Below are 23,543 nucleotides of genomic sequence, written 5' to 3' on the forward strand. Positions count from 1 at the left end.
CACACACGCACACACACACACACACACACACACACACACACACACACACACACACACACCGTATTTTTCAGACTATAAGCCGCTACTTTTTCCCCATGCTTTGAACCATACGGCTTATAGCCTGGTGCGGCTTTTCTGTGAATTTTTCTTCAACCACCAGGGGGCTCTTTAGCAGAAAGTGAATCAGTGGAAGTCAAAATTGGAAATAAAAGAAGAAAGTGTTAATTTTCATTAAGAACAAGCACATGCTAGCAGCAGAAAAAAATTTCTTCAAACTCATTCCCCTCATCATGGAAACAACACGAAGAAAAAGATGCAGCTTTTAAGTTGAGGGATATCCATCTGGCAGTACAGAAGGGAAATGGAGCTGCAGCTCGGCGTGAACGAAACCATGGTTCGGTGTTGGAGACACTGCGTCCTTAATAGCAGATTTATTAAGGACCCAGCCCTCTGCTGTGTCCTTGTGGAAAACCGAGAGCGGCTTATAGTATGGTGCACTCTATAGTCTGGAAAATACGGTATATGTGTGTGTGTTGCTACCTTTTGTAAATTGTAAAATGACCTCCCTGTTGATATTGATTTTCTATGACTCAACTCTTCTGTCTGTACAGTGACTCAAACAGTTTGAATCCCTGGGCTTGCTACAGTGAGATTGCTTTAACTTTCCTGAGGAAACAGAGATTCTGAAATCTATTTGAACTATTATTTAAAAACATAAAATGCCTCTTTGGACAATTGCATTTCACATCAAAGTCTTTCTCACTCTATATTGACTCTAATATCAAGGCAGTAGGATTGTGGGGATGATTAGCTAGATTAAAAGTGCAAAGATTTGTAAGTGTTGACAAGAGTGTTTTCACACCTGATGGTGAACCAAAATGGCAACATTTGTTATATTTTTATCTGATTTAGTCCTCTCTCTCACTGCACTGATTCAAACCAATTAAAAAAACTGACTGACTAAAATTAATTAGACAGTTAGTCTGTCAGTTCTGTCATGATGCCAGTAAGGACTAAAGCAAATTTCTTTTATATTGGTCAATTTATTTTACATAACTGTCTGTGTTAAAATTAGTTTAAGATATAACTCCTATACTTTATGAAATATTTAGTCCAATTTGATGTTATATCGCCAGGATCTACAAACCAATGAAGCTTTTATTTATTAAACATTTGGAAATTCCAGCAGCTGCAGTTCGCCACAGCAAAGGGAAAATAACCTGATCAACAGGTAAAACTTTAAACCACTTATAATCTGCTTTTCCTCACTCTGTCACCTTGACTCTACATGTAGACCTGTTGCCATGGCAATCAAAATACCTCCATTAATCCAAAGAGCAGAGTGTAATATATTGACCAGAATGCACTCACTGAAATGCTAGCTTATTTGCTTATTTGTTTTGGTTGTATTTACCCAGAATGCCTGGCTCAATAGTTCATTTCCTGCTTTTGGAGTGGCCTCCATTCCACTTGGCGTTCACACATGCGTCTTAGCCACATCAGAGTTCATTTCAATCGAATTCTATGTTTTCAGGTGGACTAGAGTTTGCATCGGAGTTTGGTTACACATTCACACACCCCCAACCGAACCAGAGTTCAGCTGAAACAGCTTAATTGCATAAGCTCTGCAATTAATAGATTGCTTTATTGGCCAAGAGAGAAATAAATGTCTGGTGAAACTTAGGTTGCATTCACACCAGCCCTGTTTAGTCTGCTTTAATCAAACTCTGATTTGTTTATCCAGAAAGTCCAGTTTGTTTGTGGAGGTGTGAATGTGCAATCAAACTCTGATGCAAATCAAAAACATGAATGCTGATCTGCCTAAAAACCTAGGTCTTGGTTCGGTTTAAGTGAACTCTGGTGCAGTTCCACTGCATGTGAATGCAAGCGGAGTGGAGACTGCTCCCAAAGCAGGAAGCCAACTACAGTTAGAGGTAGTTAACAGTTATTAGCATTTAGCCTAGCGGCAGTAAACGGTCACTTCTAATACAAAGAAATATCTCAAAATATGTCAATAAAATACTGTGCTGACCTTAGATAACCTTTTAACAATCGTACCTGTCCTGATACTTATGCACATTATACACCTGTAAGAACAGAAATCAAATTCTTTACTAGTGGTTTCATGGTGATTCTGACTTTACAATGCTCTCGTGTTTACAATGAGCTTCTTCTGTTACCTGTTAGCATCTATTTACACCCTGTTCTGTAAAACAAATGGTTCTGTTAGGACTAAATCATGAGCTGTGCATTGCAAATTTGCTCAACTTTAAGACAATTTGTGAGACTATATTATTTAGATGTAGAAGTGCAGTGTAAAGGTTAGTCCTATTTTCATTTTCAGGTGGGAGGCATAGTTTTATGATATTTTGTCAATCTTAGAAGCTGTTGCCAGACTCCATCAGTTGTGAACAAAGAGCCATAGCACCTGGTTTTTCAGTTAGCTGATTCTCATTTCCTGCTGGGAAAACAATTTGAGGAGAAATATTTCATTCAAAAGAGGTATCTCCACATCATTTGAACATTTAGGTATGTCATCACTCACTTAAAATCCCAGACGAGTTTAGACTGAGCAATTTATTGTTCAGTCATTTCACATAAACAATGTTATGAAAAAAGATTTACTCCCATTAAAGAATTCTTGTTTTTCCTTTCTTTTTTGTGGTCACACTTCAATGTTTCAGATCAAAGATGTTTTTAAATCAATACCAACAAAAAACCCCAAGTAAATGCAAAAAGCTGTTTGCTAATTAAGATTTTATTAGAGAAAAAAGTTAATTATCAAACCAAATGTCCCTATTAATGTTAGAGCAACATAATATTCATGTGTGCCCAACAGGAAAACAACATATAACTAAAAGGGATTTGGTTTTTGGGCTGCACAGTGGCGCAGTTGGTAGAGCTGTTGCCTTGCAGCAAGAAGGTTCTGGGTTCAATTCCCAGCCCCGGTCTTTCTGCATGGAGTCTCCATGTTCTCCCTGTGCATGTGTGGGTTTTCTCCGGGTACTCCGGCTTCCTCCCAGAGTCCAAAAACATGACTGTCAGGTTAATTGGCCTCTCTAAATTGCCCCTAGGTGTGAGTGTGTGTGCATGGGTGTTTGTCCTGTGTGTCTCTGTGTTGCCCTGCAACAGACTGGCGACCTGTCCAGGGTGACCCCGCCTCTCGCCCGGAACGTGAGCTGGAGATGGGCACCAGCAACCCTCCCAACCCCACCAAGGGACAAGGCTGTAAAGAAAATGGATGGATTTGGTTTTTGTTATAGAAGAAAATCTCCTTCTATAAATAATAAATTATTACAATCAGGCAAATTAAAACAATTCAGTGTTAGAGGTTTGAAACATCCAAAAACAAAGCTGGTTTCATATCGGTAAAAGACAAAATGTTCTGTCTGTACACCTGGATCTAAGCTTTACTAGGAAATGTTCTGTGCATTCTGCTGAGCCTTCTTTGTATTTCAATAATAAAACATATGACTGTAGCTCATCCTTTCCAAGCACCTCTTTTAAAAGCGGTGTGGTGGATTATCAAGTATGAGAGGATTTTAAAGGACAGGTAGACTGTCATCTTCCTGTGCTGTGGGAGGATTTGTTGATAACCTTTAGCCAGACTACTTCCGAACGCGCTCGTATCGCTGTTGAAGAAATTGGAACTTGCTTTATCTGGGAGGAGGCAACACTCACTTCTCATACATTTCATTTTCTATCACAATGACAGCTTAGGCGAGAATGGATTCAAAGCATGACCCTGACCCAGGGGGACAGGTTTCATCGCTGACGTCAGTGAGTGTGTGAGAGAGCAAACACTTTGAAATGATCCTGCTGCTTTCTTACATTACTGTACTCCATAGCTCCAAGGACTTTCATCACTCAGTCATTTACAGCAATAATTTTTATGTTCAAACATCATACTTCCTGTCCTCTTGCTGGTTTAGCTGTACAAATACCTGTATTGCTGTATCAAGAGTTTTTGTATAAATAGTGTGATGGTACTCATGAGATCGGGACCACAGTGAAATGTTTGCACAGGAAATATGTGATTTTAGACAAATCCTGGAAATAGCATGTCTCAGGTTTTATAGAACCTAGAAGAAGTTATTCATATTTTCCCCCAAAACCTGAGGGTTTTTGCATCCTAAACATTCTAGTTAAGATAATACAACTAATGATGCCCTCATTTATCTGTGGGACCCGAGTGTAATAAAAACTGCAAGAAATGTGAGCAGGCTTTAAAAACAAGCCAATAAAAGTTAATTTATTTAAAAATGAGTCACTACTAAAAGGGATGCAGGGCACGCATGTGCGGCAGAGTCAGTGGATCAGTCTGTATGAGGAAGAATGAAGTCTTAGCTAGCCCAAGGAGCAATGACCTAATTTCTATATACATGAGTGGTGGCAGTGGTCTGAATCTCGCCCTTGTAGGACATGCATCTCCCATTGGAATGGTGTGCTTGACGGCATCCGTCCGACCAAAGTCCTCATCATGTTTGGAAAACACTTTCCCATTTCTGAAGTAGGGTGGTCAGCTTACCGGCTTCGGCAAGTGTTAAACCTGGTTATTCCACTAGCCTCTGTAGGCTGAAGCCTTGGCTCTCCTCTAGAGAATTCACAGCTTCCACCAGCCTGACTTGTACCACGCCACTGTCATCAACAGCCAGGTCAACATCTCGACCTCTGTGGACATCCATGTCGTCGACTTGGTAGAGGTGGCCAATCTTTTGGTAGCGCCCTAGGGTGACTGGAAAATTATTCATATTTTTCAGACAAACAGGGAGCCTACCATTTCTGACGATAGCAAGGGTGCGGGCCACTGAGACAGTATTGAGCTTCTCCAGGGCTTTCACCAGGCCACAGTAGTCTCTCCCTGCTGGTTCTACCCGAGCTCGTCCTCAGATCACCACCTCGCTTCTTGCTGGAATCTTGACCCCTTGTCACAGAGCTGGCCAGATGTATCCCTTGAACTCGTCCTCTGTAGCAACAGCTGTCCTCTGGCAAAGAGAAAAAGCCTCCCGCCACGCCCTCTGGGACCTTGGGCTCCAGCAGCAAAAGGACAAAGGCTTTCCTTGGTTACAGAAAACCACATCCCAGCAAGGTCTGACTATATTCATGCCAATAATGAAGGGATTGGTGGAGCATTCATCAGTCACTACAAAAACACCGTTTTGGTTAATATCAACACCCTCAATCTTAAAGTCCATTAGGGTGTAGCCTATGCAGGGGATCTTAAGGTCATTTGCCGCCTTACGTTGGATGTAAGTTAGAACATTATTAACACTGCAGTCAGGAAAGTGTTCGAGAAACAGGCTCTGTTGCATATGTGTCATTTGTGAGCCAGTATACAAAAGTCCCTCCAAATTAATTCCTCCCACAGGCACATCTACATATGGGCAGTTCCCCACTAAATTAGTAGTGGCCCTTTGGTCGTGTTGACCTGACCCCACTGCATGGGCCTCAACAGCAGGGTGTGCTAGTTTAAAGCTGGCTGGTTTACAGAGGACTCTCTTCAAAATCGGGCTATATGACCCGGTTGTTTGCACACCCTACAAATGGGCCTACCGTCCTCGTTCCATCGGCAGCTGGTGTGACAGTCCAGTCTGTTAATTAAAGAGGCAGTACACTGTAAACATGGACATTTTATTTTCTCTATACAAGAATGGGTCTAGAAGTAAAAGTTGGGATGTGAGAAAATGTTTAAGAATAAGTATAATGAAATCAAACTAATTATCAAACAAATAAGTCAATGAATATGATTTTCTGTTAATAAATTAGAACAAAGCCTGCCTACTGAAGATCATATTTCACATCTTCCTCACATGAATGTATGACATTTTTTTCAGTCCATGCACATGAGCTGGTGTAATAATTTATTACATTAGGAACTCATAAAACTACAGGATTTTGTAGGCTATCTAGATACCTAAACTGAAAAAAAGCTAGTGTGATTCTCCTTTCTAATTGTGGTTGGTTTCATCAGCATTTCATTGTGTGTATTGTTCCAGCCAAATGTTTTCCATTTACACACGGATTAAGCTAATTAGCTTAGCTGTATTATCAGTTTCTTATGAGATTGTAAAATCATGGTGTCTTATCATTAGAACGTCATGATCCCAGCCCACCTGGGTCTTTAGTTTGATCAAACCTTTTATTGTCCCACTTAATGCAAACCTGATGAAATACGCCTTTAACCTCCTTTAAACAGTATTTTGGTTTTGAACAGTAAAAGTGAAGAAGTTGCGTCCATCAGAAATTGCGCCGTACTGCAGTTACCCAGATATCATGAGAATAAACTAATCAAAACCTATTTTAAAATGACAGCAGCTAATTAGAGCTATTTCAACTTCAGCCGGCAGAGATTAGAGTTGTAAGGTGCGACCTAATTACCCCCAACTGTTGCAAATAACTGAGATTAATGAAGGTCTGGAGGAGAGCGAGGCCTGAGACAAAGATAAGTATGTTGGTCATTCTGACATCTGTCATTAGCAGATGAGTTGCTGTGCCAAGGTAATGACTGAATCTTAAATAAGGGTGAGATTTTCTGTTAACTTCATGTTGGGAAAATGTATTATGGCAATCCAATTGTTGACATTTTGGTGGTATATAAAAAGCAACCCAATTGCTAATTTTGTTGTGTATTCATAAATATCTTATAATCTTTTCTTTTTATCTTTATCTTTTTTTGCTTTATTGGTTGCTGGCAGTGGCGGAGCCTGAGGGGGGGCCAGGAGGGCCAGTGCCCCCCCTGTCATCTGATTGCCCCCCCCAGTCCCCCTCCTGATGATTGACATGTAACAGGACCAGGTCATTCCTGTACATTATTTGGAATCATTCTAAGTCAACCTAATATCTAAAGAAGAAAAACAATAATAAATATATGAAAAGAAAATGTATAAAACTTTAAATAAGTCCATGTGATGACATAAATAAATAGATTTTTATCAGCCTTTTTTATACTTGTACTCATAAAAACTCCTGGATGTTTCAGTTGTGCTGCGCTGTGGTGCAACTCAAAGGTTAAAGCACTTCATACCTGGTGGTGATGGTAAAACACCAATAAGTTATTTATTGATCCTCCGCAAAAAAGAGAAAAAACCGAAGAGGGGCCGACAATGTTCGTAGTTTGGAGCAGAGGTGGCGCTGGAGTTTTTTCATTGTCCGTCAAAGAAAAAAATCCTTTTATTTCCAATTTGTAGTCATCAAACAAAACATTTATTATTTCTCTGTTAGAACGTTTTTGAAATCAGGTAACATTTCACGAAATGACGTGATTAGAAGACGGCAGAACTCTGATCGTTTCCTGATCCCGCACTGACTTCCCTCAGGGGAGAAAAACTCCGCAGAAGCGGATCAGCTGCTGGACGCTCCAAAGCCTCTGGTCCGTTAAAGCGTCCAGATCAGAGATGATTCTCTGACAGATATTGTTCTTAGTATGATTAATAATGAGCTCCRCGAYGTTCTCTGTGCGTAAAGTTGAAACTGTCTGCGCACCAAGTGGTCAGCTGATCACAGTCTGGACAGAAACCAGCGGACTGCTCTCTGTTCTTATCAAGAYGAGGCTGAGGAGGRAATCTGACATATTAACTCAGTTAAGTTTTTACTGGTTTTGTTTTTAAAACACCATTAACGTAAGCAGTGTAACTATATATTGTATATTTGGCGTTTGTCATCTCACGTGTGATTGATTGGAGCGTAACGGTGGAGCATTTATTGCCCAGCGCTCTGCGCTTGTTTCTGCCTAACGGATCTGCACTTTAGTTTCTTTCCTCTGTCAACAGTCAGCTGTTATTTCTCTACTTAAACTACAATAAGTAGATCACATTCTCTTTAGGTTTTCTCTGTGTGCTCCAAACTCATTAAATATAAACTCATTAGAAGCCCGAACCACCATCAGGCAAATAATTCTGGTCCGACCAGAACTATTTTTACCTGTCAAATTACCTGTCCAAACAGAGCTTCCTAACCAAGGTGTCCATAACTCTTCAACACGCTTCTGGTCAGAAAGACGCATTTAGTTCAGTGTCCATGAGATGATATTCAGAAAAGATCTTTTATTTGATTGATTTTAGTTTCCTCTGCGATGAACTCTTAGCGTAAAGTCTATCATGTCTCCATGTGCGGCAGTCAAAGGTGTTAATTATAACATGTCAAAGTATATTTTAATATCCTTAAATATTCCAGCACATTTATAAGACATATAGATAGGGAAAATAGCTGAAGCATTTATTTCTTGACATTCACACTATTATCCAACTTACATTCACTAATGGTTCCATTTAAATTAATGAACAATTAATTTATTATTATTTTACAATATAACTTAAATGAGACAAAGACTTACAGACAGATATTAAAGAGGAAATATAAAGAACATATCACATCATGCTAACATCTAATATTTACAGCACTACTCCAAACCAAGGGAATACATGGATTGGGTGGATTGTGTAGTAGTATATGGAGCTGCTTCTTATGTAGGTCAGAAACCTGAACTTTGTTCTCATCTGACATGAGTGACATTATTTTCCGTCACCACAACTTGGTATAGGGCTGGATTAAAACTATACACTAAGATTTGTTTTAGTTCTCAATTGCATTTTTTTGTAAAATGCACATACTGTAATACTTCCAAATTACTGCAATAGTTTTTCTTAAAAAGACTTTGTGAATCATCAAAATGGTAAGGTTTTAGAATACCTTTTTTTCTTTGCTAAAATCATTTAATCAGATCAATATATTGTTTAAAGGATTTATTTTTCCAGTTTCCCAGACTCTGTTATTGTTTTGTCTTTTTACCATTTAAAAACTACATCATCTGTCAGTTTAGCCTCCCCCTCATATCCTTACTCAGATTTGGTGCAGCAGTGAGCTGGCAGGAGTGAGACGGCTGAATGGAAATGACTTCACTGAGCCCTGCTCCTACCTCGGTTCCTCTGGGTCGCACATGCCCTGCAGCAGCAGAGTTAATGGGATAGCAGCAGGACTGCTGATCAAGCACACTGCTGATATGCACTGCTTCACACACACACACACACACACACACACACACACGCACACCCCCACACGCACACTCACGCACACCCCCCCCCCACACACACACACATGCACGCACGCATACACAGACACGCAGACAGACACAGTAGCAGCAGGAGTGCCCTGAGATTCAACTAGATGTTCACGGAGACACACCTATACACTAAAACAGCACATCGGGCTGCAAACATTACACAGACTCATAAGAAACCCAGACAGAGACAAGAAGGATTCAAAACCTCCCTCAGGACCTTTCATAGCAGGTCTGTGGAAAAAACCCCACGTATGCTGCAGTAGGTTTACTACACATCGAACACAACGCGCCGAGGCTTACAGTCATTTCCACCGACTGATACCAGCAGTGAGGCGTCCAAAACCAACACCTGCAGGCTGGTAGGGCTCTGAAGACACAGAGAGACCGGTATGACTCCATTTCAGGCTCTTGCTAGCGCTCGGGAGCTAACGCATCCTGTCAAGGACAGTCGGCTCTGTTACGTGGATTCTGACTGAAAAACGTTTGGCTGCCCTTATCTTGGGTTTTATGTTTTTTTTTTCTTTCTACTAAAACTTCACAGAGAATCCTGAATAAGCAATTTAGGTAGAGTTCAACCGTAAAAAAGGGGGGGGGGAAGAAAAGAAATTAATTTTGGACTGAATTATCCTAATTGCATTTGATCACCATGTCAGACACTGTAACAAGCTGAATGTCTGCCACTTGTGGAGTGGAGCCACTTGTCTGCACATTGTTGTTTATTTGAGGAGCTTGAACATGTTACTGTTCATAAAGCTTCGACAGAAAGACGTTTGCTGCTATAAGACCTCTGCGCTTCAGCGGAGCTGAGACATTGTTTTCACATTTTATATTTATGTCGAAGATTGGATGCTTGATTCCTGAAGGAAGTGCTTCATTATTGAGCCGCGGCGTGTTTACAGGTGGGCGTTTCAGGTTTCCAAACACTTTCTTGAACCATCTTGTAACACTTGCTTTTCACAGCAGGATTGTGGATTTCATTATCTTTGTGTGGTGGAATAAAACCCTTTATGTAAAATTGATGCGTTAGTGCATTATAGTATTTCTTCAGAGCTGAAGAAACCCTATTCCTATTACTCTGAGAGAAATTCTTTCAAACTATTTTTTTACTGACTCAGAAATTGTTTATCTAATGTTGTTTGTTCTGCAGGTACAGACCTGTCTATAAGAAAAACTGAACATATATTTAATGCCTTTTATAGGAGTAGATGAGAGTACTGGATGATTATGCGTTATCAAAAAAATTGTTTTGCCCTGCTACCCTTATTTTTTGGGGATGGTGGGGCTTCTTTTACATTTTTTTTTGTCTTTACTGACATATCTTAATGCTGGAATGAGAGTTTGAAGCTGAATAAGTCCATTTTTGACAGATCTTGTCTGACATTTTTAGAAATCTCACCCCTGACTTAATATCTTATAACCACAGCTTAATGGTAATCAACTTTATTTAAAACGGGACAATGTACAACATGCATATAAATGGTATAATCTGCACTGTACCAGATTATACCAAAAGCTATAGCAATTCACATCTGCAATATCTCATGGGAACGACTTAATTATAACTCATGGCCATGAATTAAGTCATGGGCCCAAGATATTAAGTTGTGACCAAATTTTTTTTTTCTTCAACGTCACCAGACAGTTTTCGTATTGTCCTTCCTTCATTGGATAAAATCAGGCAGCTCTGTGCCCAGAAAGCTTTTTAAAAAAGAAACAATTTTTTGTTTGCTTAAGTGTTGACTTTTGAGCATCCCAACTCTATTTGTTTGGTGAAATTTATTCAGGTATGGTGTGGTAACATCAATTCACACCTACATGTTTGTTGAGATAAAAGCTCCATATCAAAGTACAATCATACACTGAATGCATTGAAGAAAACTGTTGAATTCATGCTGTTTTTAAAAAAGTGTAGATTGAACAGAAATATAATTTTTTATGAACTTTTGATTTGTAGAAAATATGTGTTAAGTCAAAGGTTTTATTAGCGGATGGCCATAACCACCTTTTCCATTTTTCTTTCAATCAAATATTCGACTGGTCCTTTCAACTCCTTCTACCTGTTAGAAAAATAATGAAATCTTGTTCTTTGTTCAAGTTAACTGCATGTTGATGAATTCGTCTTAATTCTGTTTTATCTATTTGTTCTTGAGATATCAAGAAATTAAAGCACTCCTCACAAAAGGTTAATGGAGATTGCTTTGGAACCCTGTTTGATGGACATTTCTTCTCACTAAATTTGCTCATGAGGGTAGGAGGCACATCCATTGTCCCTAAGCAGAATGACATGAACCAAAAATACCACCCAAAAAACATCTACGTTTCAGCTTCTTCCTGGTCACCCAGGTTGTGAGGACAACAACAATTGAAGATGGATTGAATTAAATTCCAGCAGATGCTTTTTTTTTATTCATCCTTTGATTTGTACTTCTCTGTGACCTTGTCTCTGATTGGCTGGAGTGTTCTTTAGTCTTCTTGCCGTAATGATAGCCAGGAATACTGATGGACCAGTGAATGGACCTTCCAGACACAGGTGTCTTTAAACTACAATCACTTGAGACACACTAACTGGACTCAGCTGATTTCCACTCGTGAGGCTACTGGCACCAATTGGCTGGACTTCTGTTGAATTAGGTCAGTCACTTTAAAGGGAAGGAATATTATTTATGCAATTACTTATTTTACGTTGCATATTTTAATTTAATTTTAATTATTTTGTGAAAATCAGTGTTAACGTTGAAGTTGAAGAGGTTTGATTTTGTTTTGTTTTTCTATTTCATTAGCAAGGATACCTCCACAAAGATATGATAAGGGATGAGAGTGAGAGGGATGGTAAGGGAGAGGGGTGAATGGGAGGAGGGACGAAGGGATCCCTTCTGCCCCCCCACCCCTCCGTGAGGGGTGAAGGGATGAATGACTCGATTTGGTCATCTGGGAGAATAATGGACGGCTTGGAAGTGAAGACTTTGAGTGGGGATCTGGGGCCTAATGCACATACACACACACACGCACACACACACACATATATATATATATATGTGGGTGGCGACAGGGCAGCTCTATTTCCCACAAATTGGGATTTATAAAGGAAAGGTACGTGGCCAGATTATTTTTTTGTGCGCCGCACTTTTCTAAATTTTTCTGTACTTCAAGTTTCAGTGTCAACACTGCGCAGTCTTTTATGCATGAGGCCCCAGGTCTTCAGGAAACGGTTCCTCTTATTTTCCCTGAGCCAACATAGGATCCCCCAGATGAAACCTGCAGCAAAAAAGAAAAGCAATGCATGGTTATAAATGAAGGATTAAATGAAAGAGGTAAAGGGTAAGGGAGGGTGGGGTTGACGAAACGTAACAGACTGGGAGGAGTGGTTAAGCCGTCTGGATAATTAGAGGTGTGGTTTGGGCGTAATGGAGGTAATGTTAACACATTACCTCCATTTCATTAGCAAGGACCACACCACAAAGATATGGTTAAAGATTTATTGATGAATGGATGAGGGATGAAGGAATGAGAGGGAGAGGGATGGAAGTTAGAGGGTAAGGGAGAGGGGTGAACGGGCGGAGGGACGAAGGGATCCCTCCTCCTCCCCACCCCTCCATGAGGGGTGAAGGGATGAATGATCTTGATTTGGATATCTGGGAGAATGATGGAGGGCTTGGGAAGTGAAGACTTTGAGTGGGAATCTGGTCTTCAGGAAACGGTTCCTGTTATTTTCCCTGAGCCAACATAGGATCCTTAAAAGAGTCTGATTTAAATTGAACAGAGAAAAGAATGAGCTTGTAATAAATCTCCAAGGTTGTTGTGGATACATGAACAGTAAGCTTGTGATGACCAGTGAACTCAAACTTAAGTCATCTGATCGGAGATAGCCTGACTGGATGCGCAAGAGAAGAGGCAGAATAAAATTTGAGAGAGATGTCTGATCTAAACAGAGCTACACTGAAGTGGCTGGAGAACCAGACTGAAGTGGCTGGATTACAAGATTCTCAGATGAGGCATGGACCTTGAGATTAAATTCTATCTGAAATTCTGATCTGAACATAAAAGTAGAGGATGGAATAAGGATAGAAGAGATGAAATGGATGAGACAGCAAACTGATCTGTTGACTTCTCTGAAGAGTAATGTCTGAATGTTCTAATAATGATGATACCTGAAAAGCATGGATGAATGAAGGATTGTGCTTGAAGAAATAGAACAGGGGAGTAGGTTGGATATTATTGAATAAGACGGTGGAGTTGAAGTTGAATGAATTTCTGAATTTGAAGTAAAGTCAGAATTTTGAAGAAAGTGACCGAACATCGTCAATGTTCTGAGTTATTGGAATGAGAGCTGCTCGAACCTGGAACTGATGCTAGATTGAGACCTGGATGAGTCTGGAAAAAAAGGAGTAGACTTCTTATCCCATTCATTACCCCAAAGTTTCGCTGCATTAAGGATGGAGTAAGTTTGAAAAGTTCAAGAAAAATTAATTCTTGGGGCCATTTTGGCTTCAACCATTTGTCTCTGACTATCTGCCAAGCCTCTAGAGGGAGTTGGATGAGTGAGCCTTGAATAGAAGGGATGCTGGCTGCTTTCAATAAATATTAGGAATGTGGGATTTCTCTGAGGAATGATACAAATTGCATAGTTCACATTGCGAAGAAATGTAAGCAACTGTTATTTGAAACATCCGTCAGTGAGTAAAACTGAGAAGAGCAAAGTGGTTTAATTGATCTTTTAGGGCTACATAATGAACGAAACTGAGGCAAACTGAAGTGAAAGCTCCTTTCCGAAACATGCGGATAAACACCAGAAATCTGGGTGAATGAGAAGGACTTTGAATGTGCAGGAGATGTCTGCTTTAGAGAGCCCAGCGCCTTGGCCTGCTAAACAAAGGAATTTAATGACCTTAGAACCCTTCTTTGACCTCCTTTTCCAGAAGTGAGTCAACTGTGTTCAATCTTGAAGGAGATGACTGAAGATGGAGACAATGATTAATTTGGAATATCTATGCCCGGGAGAAAACCCATGAATGAACCCGATGGAGAGAAAATTAAACTCTCTATCGGGATAATGTTTAAGGCAGTAAGGATAGCATTCATCTTGATTTGAAGTGAAGATATTGTTTAAGTAAATTGGAAGTGAAAGTGGGACTGTGGGGTTAGGAAACCCTAGCATAGGCACTGCCATGAATTAGCAGACATGCAGCAGTTTGCGGCTGGAGACTGAACTGCCAAGATTGTTGAAATTATTGCAAATCATCCTGCCCTCTGGCAAAGGATGGTGCGGCCCCATCTGTCGGCACCCTCAGAAATTGATGAGTTTACAAGAGGGTTTATGTCTGGGTTTTGGATTGATATGAAGGGGAGGGGCAGTGGGAGACTGCCAATCGGAGGCTGAAGAAGTGTGAGATGAGGAACGAGGATGAAGAGGGAGAGTAATTGTACAAGTAGTTGCTGGATGAGATGAAGTACAGCAGAAACTGCCACATTTTGCCACCCGCAAAATGTGGCAGTACAATTCGGGCTAAGGGAGACCCAGTATGTCTCCTGATTAAATTACTGGCCTGATATGTAGGTGGAGAAAAGAATGTGATATTGATGGAAGCCTGATCCTCTACATCGGAGAATTATGTCAAGAATAATGGAGAGATATTCAGCGAATTCGGACCTGGGACCTGGATACTTGAGTGTATGGAATTCGTTCAAGGTTTGCAGCAAGATGTTGTGCATCTTTTACAATTCTATTGTTGAGAACATCATCTCTTCTGCTGTCATCTGCTGGGGCAGCAGCGTCAGAGCCAGGGACCTAAAAGGTTCAACAGCTTGATAAAGAAGACTGGTTCTGTTCTGCATAAGACTAAAAATCAATCGGACAGCTGTGGCTGAGCTGGAATGCTGCTGCTGATGTTTGGCTAAAACCTGGAAGATGGAGCACATCAGTACAGTTCTAAAGTCCCTACACTGGCTCCCTGAAGCTCAGAATAGACCAGTGTTTCTCAACGTCGGTCCTCACGGCCCCATGAACTGCATGTTTTAGGCATTTCCCTTCTGCCACACACCTGGATTGTATCTCTGGGTGATTAACAGACTTTCTGCAATCATTTGAATCAGCTGTTCTGGAATAGAGGCACATCTAAAACATGCAGAGCAGGGGGACATGAGGACCGGAGTTGAGAAACACTGGAATAGACTAAAAATACTGCTGTTAGTTTATAAGTCATTGAGTGGCTTAGCGACAAAATACGTAAAGATCTGCTGTTGTTGCATCAACCTTCCTATCTTCTCGGGTCTTCTGATTCTGGTCTGTTCTGTGATCAGAACTAACATGGAGAAGCAGTATTCTGCTTCGATACGCCACAAATGTGGAACAATTTCCAGAAGGCTGCAAAACTGTTGAAACACTGAATTCTTTTAAATTCAGACTTAACACACCTGCTTAGAGTTGCTGTTGAAGCATTGTAAATGGTAATACTGCCACAATGCAAAATGTTATTTTTCAATTGCTAACTGTTTTCTAGAACTGCATCTATGTTTTTTTTTGGATTTTTTTATGTAAAGCACTTTTCCTTTACATAAAGTTTTGAAGTTTTGAAATTGTCAAAACTTCATTGACTAACTGTGGAACTTCTGGAGATGATTATGTGAATAATGATTCCTCACAATTCAAGAAATTATGAACGACAATGACCATGTTATTCATGAGACTGGCCTGGGAAAGCAGAGCATCTTTGATCAGAGGTTTCTTGTAGAACGGAGGTCTACGAGCCAGCATCGGAAATGACTTCAACGGAGATTTTTTGGAGGAGGAAACAGACGTTGAAGAAAAGCTGAAAGTCCGGGATGTTCGGATGAGGGCGATGCTGTTTGATGAGGTACGTAATATGAAAGGAGTCGGAAGAAACCTAACTTGTTGTCTGGGCGGCTGAAAGTGATTCCTTTCTCATGTGGAAAGCGTTGGAGATGAGCGACAACCCGGAACTTGAGACCTTGACGAGTTGAGCCGCCTGCGGTGGAGTCCTGGGATGTGGAAGTGTTGGGGTTGGCTGAGTGACTCCAGAAGGCGGCGGTGGGCCGGAAGAAAGAGCCTGATGTCTGACGCCTCTTAGCGGTCTACAGCCAGGGGACTGGAATGTTGTTGGAGGTGAAGGATGAACTTCGGATGGATATTGAAATGACGCTAATGAGGTGCGAGATGGAGCTCGGGTATCAGAGATGAAAGACCGCACAGGCGTTTGCGACTTGGAGCTTGTCTAATTACTGGGAGAGGCGAATGTTCGGCAGCAAATGGAGTATTGAAGATCATCGTCTGAATCAGAAGGGTAGAGCTGGATAGCCACGTGAGTTGTCTCTAGACTGCAAATTATAAACTTCATGGATGTATTGTTGTTTCTGTTATCCAGTTCGGCTCTGTCCAGAACTGCTGGTTGACTCATTCAGACTATGGTTCTGGCTATATTACAGGATATATGGTAAAACTAATGTAAAACCTTCAGATAGAACAGCAATGTTGCCCAAGATAAATGGCATAAATGTATAAAAGAGAAAAAAAGAATTTGCTTAGAGGTGAAAAAACAGGGAGTCCAGTAAACGGGAAGATCAAACCTGAAGGTAGAAATCACACTACACCCTCAGCTACAGAGTTAGTGCCACACAAAAATGATCAGTAAAAATGTTGAGCATGTAGCACACTAAGCTAGCTTCTCACCCAACTGGTGACTTCTGGTGCTTGTCTCTTTTTGCACATTATTAACCTACATGCTTTCCATGCGACCGTCCTCCCAGCATCACATCTGTTACCTTCCCTTTAAACAGATATGCTCTTCCTTCAATGCTCATCATCAGCTGGAACGCCTGCAGCATGGAACGGAGTGCAGCCACTAACAGGGAAAGGTTGAGCTTTGGATATGCAGACGTGGACTAATCCACACGGAGATGATTCAAAATAATCGGCGGCACACAAGACAAGGAGCTCTTTAGAACAAAGCAAAATGACAACCAACAAGCTGGCAGGTGTCCTGGCACATCTGAAGAAAGTCAAAGTGTTGGATAGGGATAATACAATCTAACAAAAACAGCTACAAAGCTGAGGATAAGAACATAATCTTTGAGTTTTGAGACTTTAAAATAAGAGTTCACAGTTAGTGAAACTGTAGTGAGAAACACAAAATATCAACTATTGCACTCTGAAGGTATTACAAAAAATGAAACAACTTCAGTCCGGTTCCACCCGTACTGCAGCCCTGTTGTATTTGCATATAACTGAGGGCGGCATCGAAGCTGTACCTGACGTCATTCATTTTTTAAAAACTAAACAATGGTTTCGATGTAGCGGCCGAAGCCTTTTCCTCAGAGATGTGGCGGAAAACTTTCTCATTCCTCGTTGACAGATCTAGTTCTGTACTCGTTCATCAGTGAGTAAGCGGAGGAAAAAAAACCTCATCATGGAACCAGCAGAATATTTAGAGGAATTCATCGCAAATTAAAAATAATAATAAAAATATTAAAAGGAGCACTCTTTACAAAATACAGTAAGAACAGTTTAGTGAGAGCCAGCTAGACCCGATCAACGGCTGACTGCAAAACAACCAACGGCTGACTCTAAACCAATCAGCTGCTGAATTCTAAGCAGCCCCATTTGGCCGGCCAGTTTGAAACCACAACTCTTGTGGTTCCAAGGAGCCGGGTGGGACCGGGTCGGAAGTTCTAATGCAAACACGGTCGGCCCTATTTTGAACCCGTGCCGTTCCGTTCCTTGCAGTGCGAAAATGGCTTAAAATAGGCCGCCTGGATAATTAGAGGTGTTGTTTGGGCGTGGCCCCGCTCCCGAACCCAAGTTAAGACATTAACTCCAGCTTTGTAAAAGCCTCATTTTGTTGATCAAGATTGATTAGTAAAGGCAAAAAAAATGGTAAAACATCCAAGGGAGGTGATTGTCTTGGATACTGTCCAAACTATTCACACCTTTGTCTACATCCAAGTGGTGTAGTCCAAGGGTTAACGACACCCCTTGGACACCCCATGGGTGTAGGACTGTCTCCCAACTGTTGATTGGGAGAATTTATACTAGGGCTGAAATGATTAATTTTGTGAATCGACTATTAAAATAATTGTCAACCAATTTAGTAATTGATCAATCCTAAACTTGAGTACACAGAATCAAATAATATTTTTAGACAAAATGTTTATTTTATCTTTTAATATATTTCTAATGTTGTATAAAAAAAGGCTTACGTATTTAGAAATTGCATTTTAAAGGATCTCATTTGTTTTGTTTTTTTTATATTTCCAAACTCCCTAAAGAACAATGCAAAGTAATACTTCTGATAAAAGCAGTAAGTTTGATGGCTATTGTCTAATCTGCACCATAACCGCAGTTTTCATAATCGTCCCAGAAGAGAATTGTTCTACTTACCTCAGATATTCACACTCTGACGCTGATTTACTTGTCCTGACATTTCGAGCAAAACGACTCGTGAAAAACAGATCAATTTAAAAAACAAACGGCAAATGTCTAAACCAAAGTGACAGAAACATAACATTCATATCATTTGGCACCGTTATTGATTTTAAACGGCTTGCTCTAATAGCTCCTGTGCACCTGCAGTGTCCGTATACACTCTGACAAACAGCTCCATTTGCATCAAGCGGACACTGCTGTCATTAGTGAGAGAACAGTTTGAAGCATCCGTCACAGACGGGTTAAGAGAACTATTACGCCGTCTCTTTTCACCCGCTGTCATCACTTCCTGTATCATTTCACACATTCTTTTCTGTTTTGATTCAGTTCAGCTCTGCTACAATTCCCCCAAGTCCCACTACAGGAGATAAGGGGATCAAGTAATGGACTTAGAGTTGACCTAAAAAACTGACAAAAAGGTTTAAGAGCAACTCTAGAACTTATTGTTATAAAAAGAAGAAGTGTGACATTTTGTTTGCCTCCCAGGATGAACTATTTGAGTATTGGCTTAGTATTTCTGGTTTAATAATTCAGACACATTTTATTGTAGAAATGTGCTGCTCGTGGTGGCAGCATGTTGGAGGAACTTATGTCAGGTCTGATTTGTCCTTTGTGTTGAATTTTTCATATTTTTCTTTTTGGTTGAGACAGTAGATGTCTGGACAATTATTTTTCCTGATTTTGGATGCTGTGCAGCTGGAAGGATGTGTCTTTGTGATGCGTGACCGTGGCAACAAGGTTTTATTTTTACAAATGGGAGCAGCTGATTAGCATCTCAAAAGCTCAAATTATACCTGAACTCTGACCCCAAATCCCAGAGGAGTTAAAAAGGAGGCGTCATGGATGCAGAGCAGCGAGAGGAGGAAATTCAAACCATCTCTTCCATCAATTATATTGGGAAAAGATCATTTTTCTCCACCGTCTCGCCGGTGTATCATCTATATAAGCTCAACATATAGATGATGCAGATTTTACTGCTTTTGTTTTTAGGCTATATTTGAGTAAGCAATTTTATTCCTCATGTTTCCAGATTTTTGTCCAAATTCTTCCAGCTCCATCTTGTTGACTTTTGTAACTTCTAGATGAGTCAAGGGGGATTCTTCTAGGATATGTGTTTGATAGGAGCGGAGCTGCATTGTGCTGTGTTTGTTAGTCAAAATGACTTCTGAACCTTTAATTATTTCTTCCTCAACAGGGTAAACTACCTCCTCCCCCTTATTTGGCCATTTAGCCAAATAATGCTACGTAATCAGAAGACTTGTCACTTTTTATTTACTTAAAATAACTCATCTGAAACCACTTCTTAAATTGAAAACAAAGCTCACCTTTGTTTTCAACTTTGCACCAAGCAGTGTAAAATGTGTTTTGTAGGTATATAGAAGATCAATTTGAATTTCACTGTTGTAAGAAAAAACATTCCATTTCTAATTCTATGGCATGACCGGGAGATGCCAAACAAATCACAAAACATATCCAGTGCTTAACCAGACCTGATGCTAGAGCAGGTTGTTTAGATGTTTGGTTTCCCACAGTCAGAAAACCAGCTTGGTACCAGGTCACTACATCACTCCAAACGTTTGATCCTCCTCCTGTCGTATTCTGAGTTTCAATATAGGAGCACAGCAGACGGTTCAGCAACAAAAAACATATTCTTTATGCCTGCCTGGAAACACATGTACTAATATTCACCAGCTTCATTTATTGAGGCTCAATATTTGTAAGGGGCTCACAATCATATCCAATTATATTTGATCAACACAAGCAGCACTGCAAAGAGAAATTAAGCACGGCAATTGTGCAGTGCATGGTTTATTAACACCACCTGGCACCGAGTCAGAAATGGCATTCACCTTGACTCTGTTTGGACACCAAAAAGCAGGAAGATAAGAGACAATCAGCTCATGCTAATCCACTGCTAATCTGACTTTTTAGGGAATCTTAAAGCTCATTGATTTCACTGTTTGGTCTTAAATAAGGCAAAAGCAAAACTAATATTGAATCTTTACAGTGCATTCATTCTATTTGTAAGCTGACTGGAGACCGCTACAAATGCAGGGAGCGGGCTACAGAGTAGGGCATTCTGGGTAAATGCAACCAAACCAAACACCCATATCTAGCGATGGTGTGAGAAAAGGCTCAGTGAGCCCATTCATGGAGTGTCTGGCACAAGCATCAAAGAAAAAAAGAGAAATGTTACATCCACTAGAACCTGAAACCACTCCATTATTCACATTTTGTGAAGAAGAAAGTTGCACTCTGCTAATCTTAAAAGATATTCCTGCTGTGTGTGGTGTAAGAGTGATCTAGTGCAGTGTAGTCCATGTGACACAGGCTGATTGAGTTTATTGGCTAAGCTGGAATAAAGGGCTCTTAAAGGAGTCAAAGCACTGCTATCAAATATTTGCACTTGGCTTTCTAATTCTCTGTTTCACAGCCAATGGTAATAATGCCCTGCCAAATGTGGATGAAATAATGTTGTGCATCCAATCATTGTTTTTAAAATTAATTGCAATTGTACGCTGTCTCAATCCACCTTCACTCAGCAACACCATCTAACATGAAGAGTGTTCATGGTAGATGCTCCTTTTCCCCTAAAACTGTTCCAGGTCTCCAACCTCACAACTGGCACAAAGTTAAGATTTGTTCAATTTAAGCTCTCAATATCTTGCGTAGTTCTTATTTTTGTTTCTTTGGTTTTGCTTAATATTTGTGTTGTGTGCTGTGTTGCAAACCACAACGGCTCAATTACTGAGACCTTTTGACAGTTGACTTGCTCACGGAAAAGCCGAGCTTAACAGCCATATCGCGGCTTACGTCTGCACTCAGTCTCTGTCTCCGAACACACAGACAGTAATAATATATATTAAGAAATTCCTTTCGGAGATGAGGATGAGGGTATTAGAGCACACACCCAGCTCAGTGGCAATCATATTAACATAGCTGTGTGGGCCTGGCACCATTTAGCCCATCCTGCACTGAGTAGATAAGGATTATACAGACAGCACAAAGTAAAGGTCTGCTCTGTCCTCCCACCAGACATATTTTCACCTTCTCCCATTCCTGCTGACACCGAGACATCCACCAGGCCTGTGGAGAGAGGGCAATAGAAATATCTACAATTACAAACAATAAATAACATCCACACAGGGGTACTTGTGCATGAACAAACACATTATTTAGACGTCTGTCTTTACACAAACACACACTCTCCCAAACACCATTACTCTCCATAATGACTGGCAATCGATTGGAGGAAAGGGGCTGCAGGAATCTTGCTCTTAAAAGGGCTTATTACTGAGTTTGATGGCCTGTAAGGGCCTGTAGTTTTACAGCTGTGGCATCATATCTTTATTAAGGTACCAGCTGAGGCCCCAGGCAATTCTAATTGTACAGCTAGTATCAGCACTTTCTAAACTGGCGTCTTATTTACAAGTTTCCTGTAGGGCAGCATCAATATGCAGCCATTTAGCATATGACCCATTCTTCAAAAATGGATACATTTTTGGCTCTCATGTTCAAAATACAGAATCATTTGGACTAAACGATTTGGATTCCAGTCCTCTAGTTTGTATTGGTAGTTGGGGATTAGGAAGGTTTTTTTATTCGCTAAATTCTTAACCTAGGTTCTTTTAGTTTTTCTTTTTGATAAAAACACTACTTTTACTTTACAGGTAGTGAGTTCTGTTTTCTTTAGTTTGTATCTTTTTTTTTGAGCTACCCTGACATTTTTCTATAGAACTTTGGGCGAGCCATTTCTATTACAGCAATGAGACATATTGGTCCACAAAGGCCCAAATTATGATACCACCACATCAGCTGTATGCTGGAGTCATACAGCTGCCACATCATCTGGACCTTTCCTAATGTCCAGTGAAAAACAAAGCAATTTAAATGTATGTAACCTGCAGAATCTAAAGAAATTAATTACAGTTTTATTGTTGTTGTTTCATCTGGAGGTGAGCAGAGAGAAAATGCAAATGGCACCCAGAAAAGCCCCAATCGGGATTCAAACCAAAGACCCTCTTTCTGCAAAACTGCACCAAAATTTCTAACTAGCCTTTACTGCCAATGAGAAATTTGTTTGGCTTTGTTCATTTACTTGCAGGCGGATCCTGCTGTGATCCGATAGCAGCAGCACTGAGGGATTGACTCTGCTCTGAAGTGAAGATAATCTGTTGTTACTTTGTAAATTGTTCCCCTCTCAAACATGTAAATGTGATCCCTCTCTGAAGTAATATTAGGCTGTGTGCCAACCACAAAATCTTGCATGTGTGTGAATCAAAACAGAGACTTAATCCAGCTTCCCCTTGCTCTGTTAGAACATGGTTCTGTTATGTTGGAGGTTTTGATGTCGGTAAATTTTTTTAGACCATGTTTGCTTTCCATTGAATGAAAATTGGTGGTTCTGTGATGCATTTTATTTCAAATTCTGGTGGTTTGTCATTCTTGATTCAGTACAATCTATTATCAAAAAGACTGCAAGATTTTATCTTCACTTTTATTGCCATAACAACTAAACAAGACAACACCACAAAATATTGTGATACAATTTTAAGTTCTTTATTCTGTCATCTTGCATGAAAATAAGATTTAGGTTCCATTAGGCGAGGATGTTTAATTTGGAATTAGTCTGGTGCTGGGAGAGACGTGGGTCAGCAACTTGAGGCCTGCTCCAGCCTTGAAACATTAAAGAAAAGCAAGACAAAACATTGTTTTATCCAATTAATTGTTTCTGTCCAGACACAACCACTTACCGTTCTGAAGGAGAAGTTCAGACATAGAGGTTCATGCAGCTAGTCTTAGTTTTACATTACATTATAAATCCCAACAGAATACATTAAAGTTTGTACTTTTAATATGATAACATGTAGAAGTGTTCAATTCACTTTTTGCCAGCCACTGATTCAGTTTTCCCCACTCATATCTGGAATATCAGCAAACATTATCTAAAGAGCTCAAATAGATCTATGGAAATGATTCTATAAGACATCAAATCCTTAGCATTGTACAACAAATATGCTGTTACATACAACATATAATCCCAAACAA

This window comes from Poecilia reticulata, linkage group LG15, assembly GCF_000633615.1.
Source record: "Poecilia reticulata strain Guanapo linkage group LG15, Guppy_female_1.0+MT, whole genome shotgun sequence".
Lineage (NCBI taxonomy): Eukaryota > Metazoa > Chordata > Actinopteri > Cyprinodontiformes > Poeciliidae > Poecilia > Poecilia reticulata.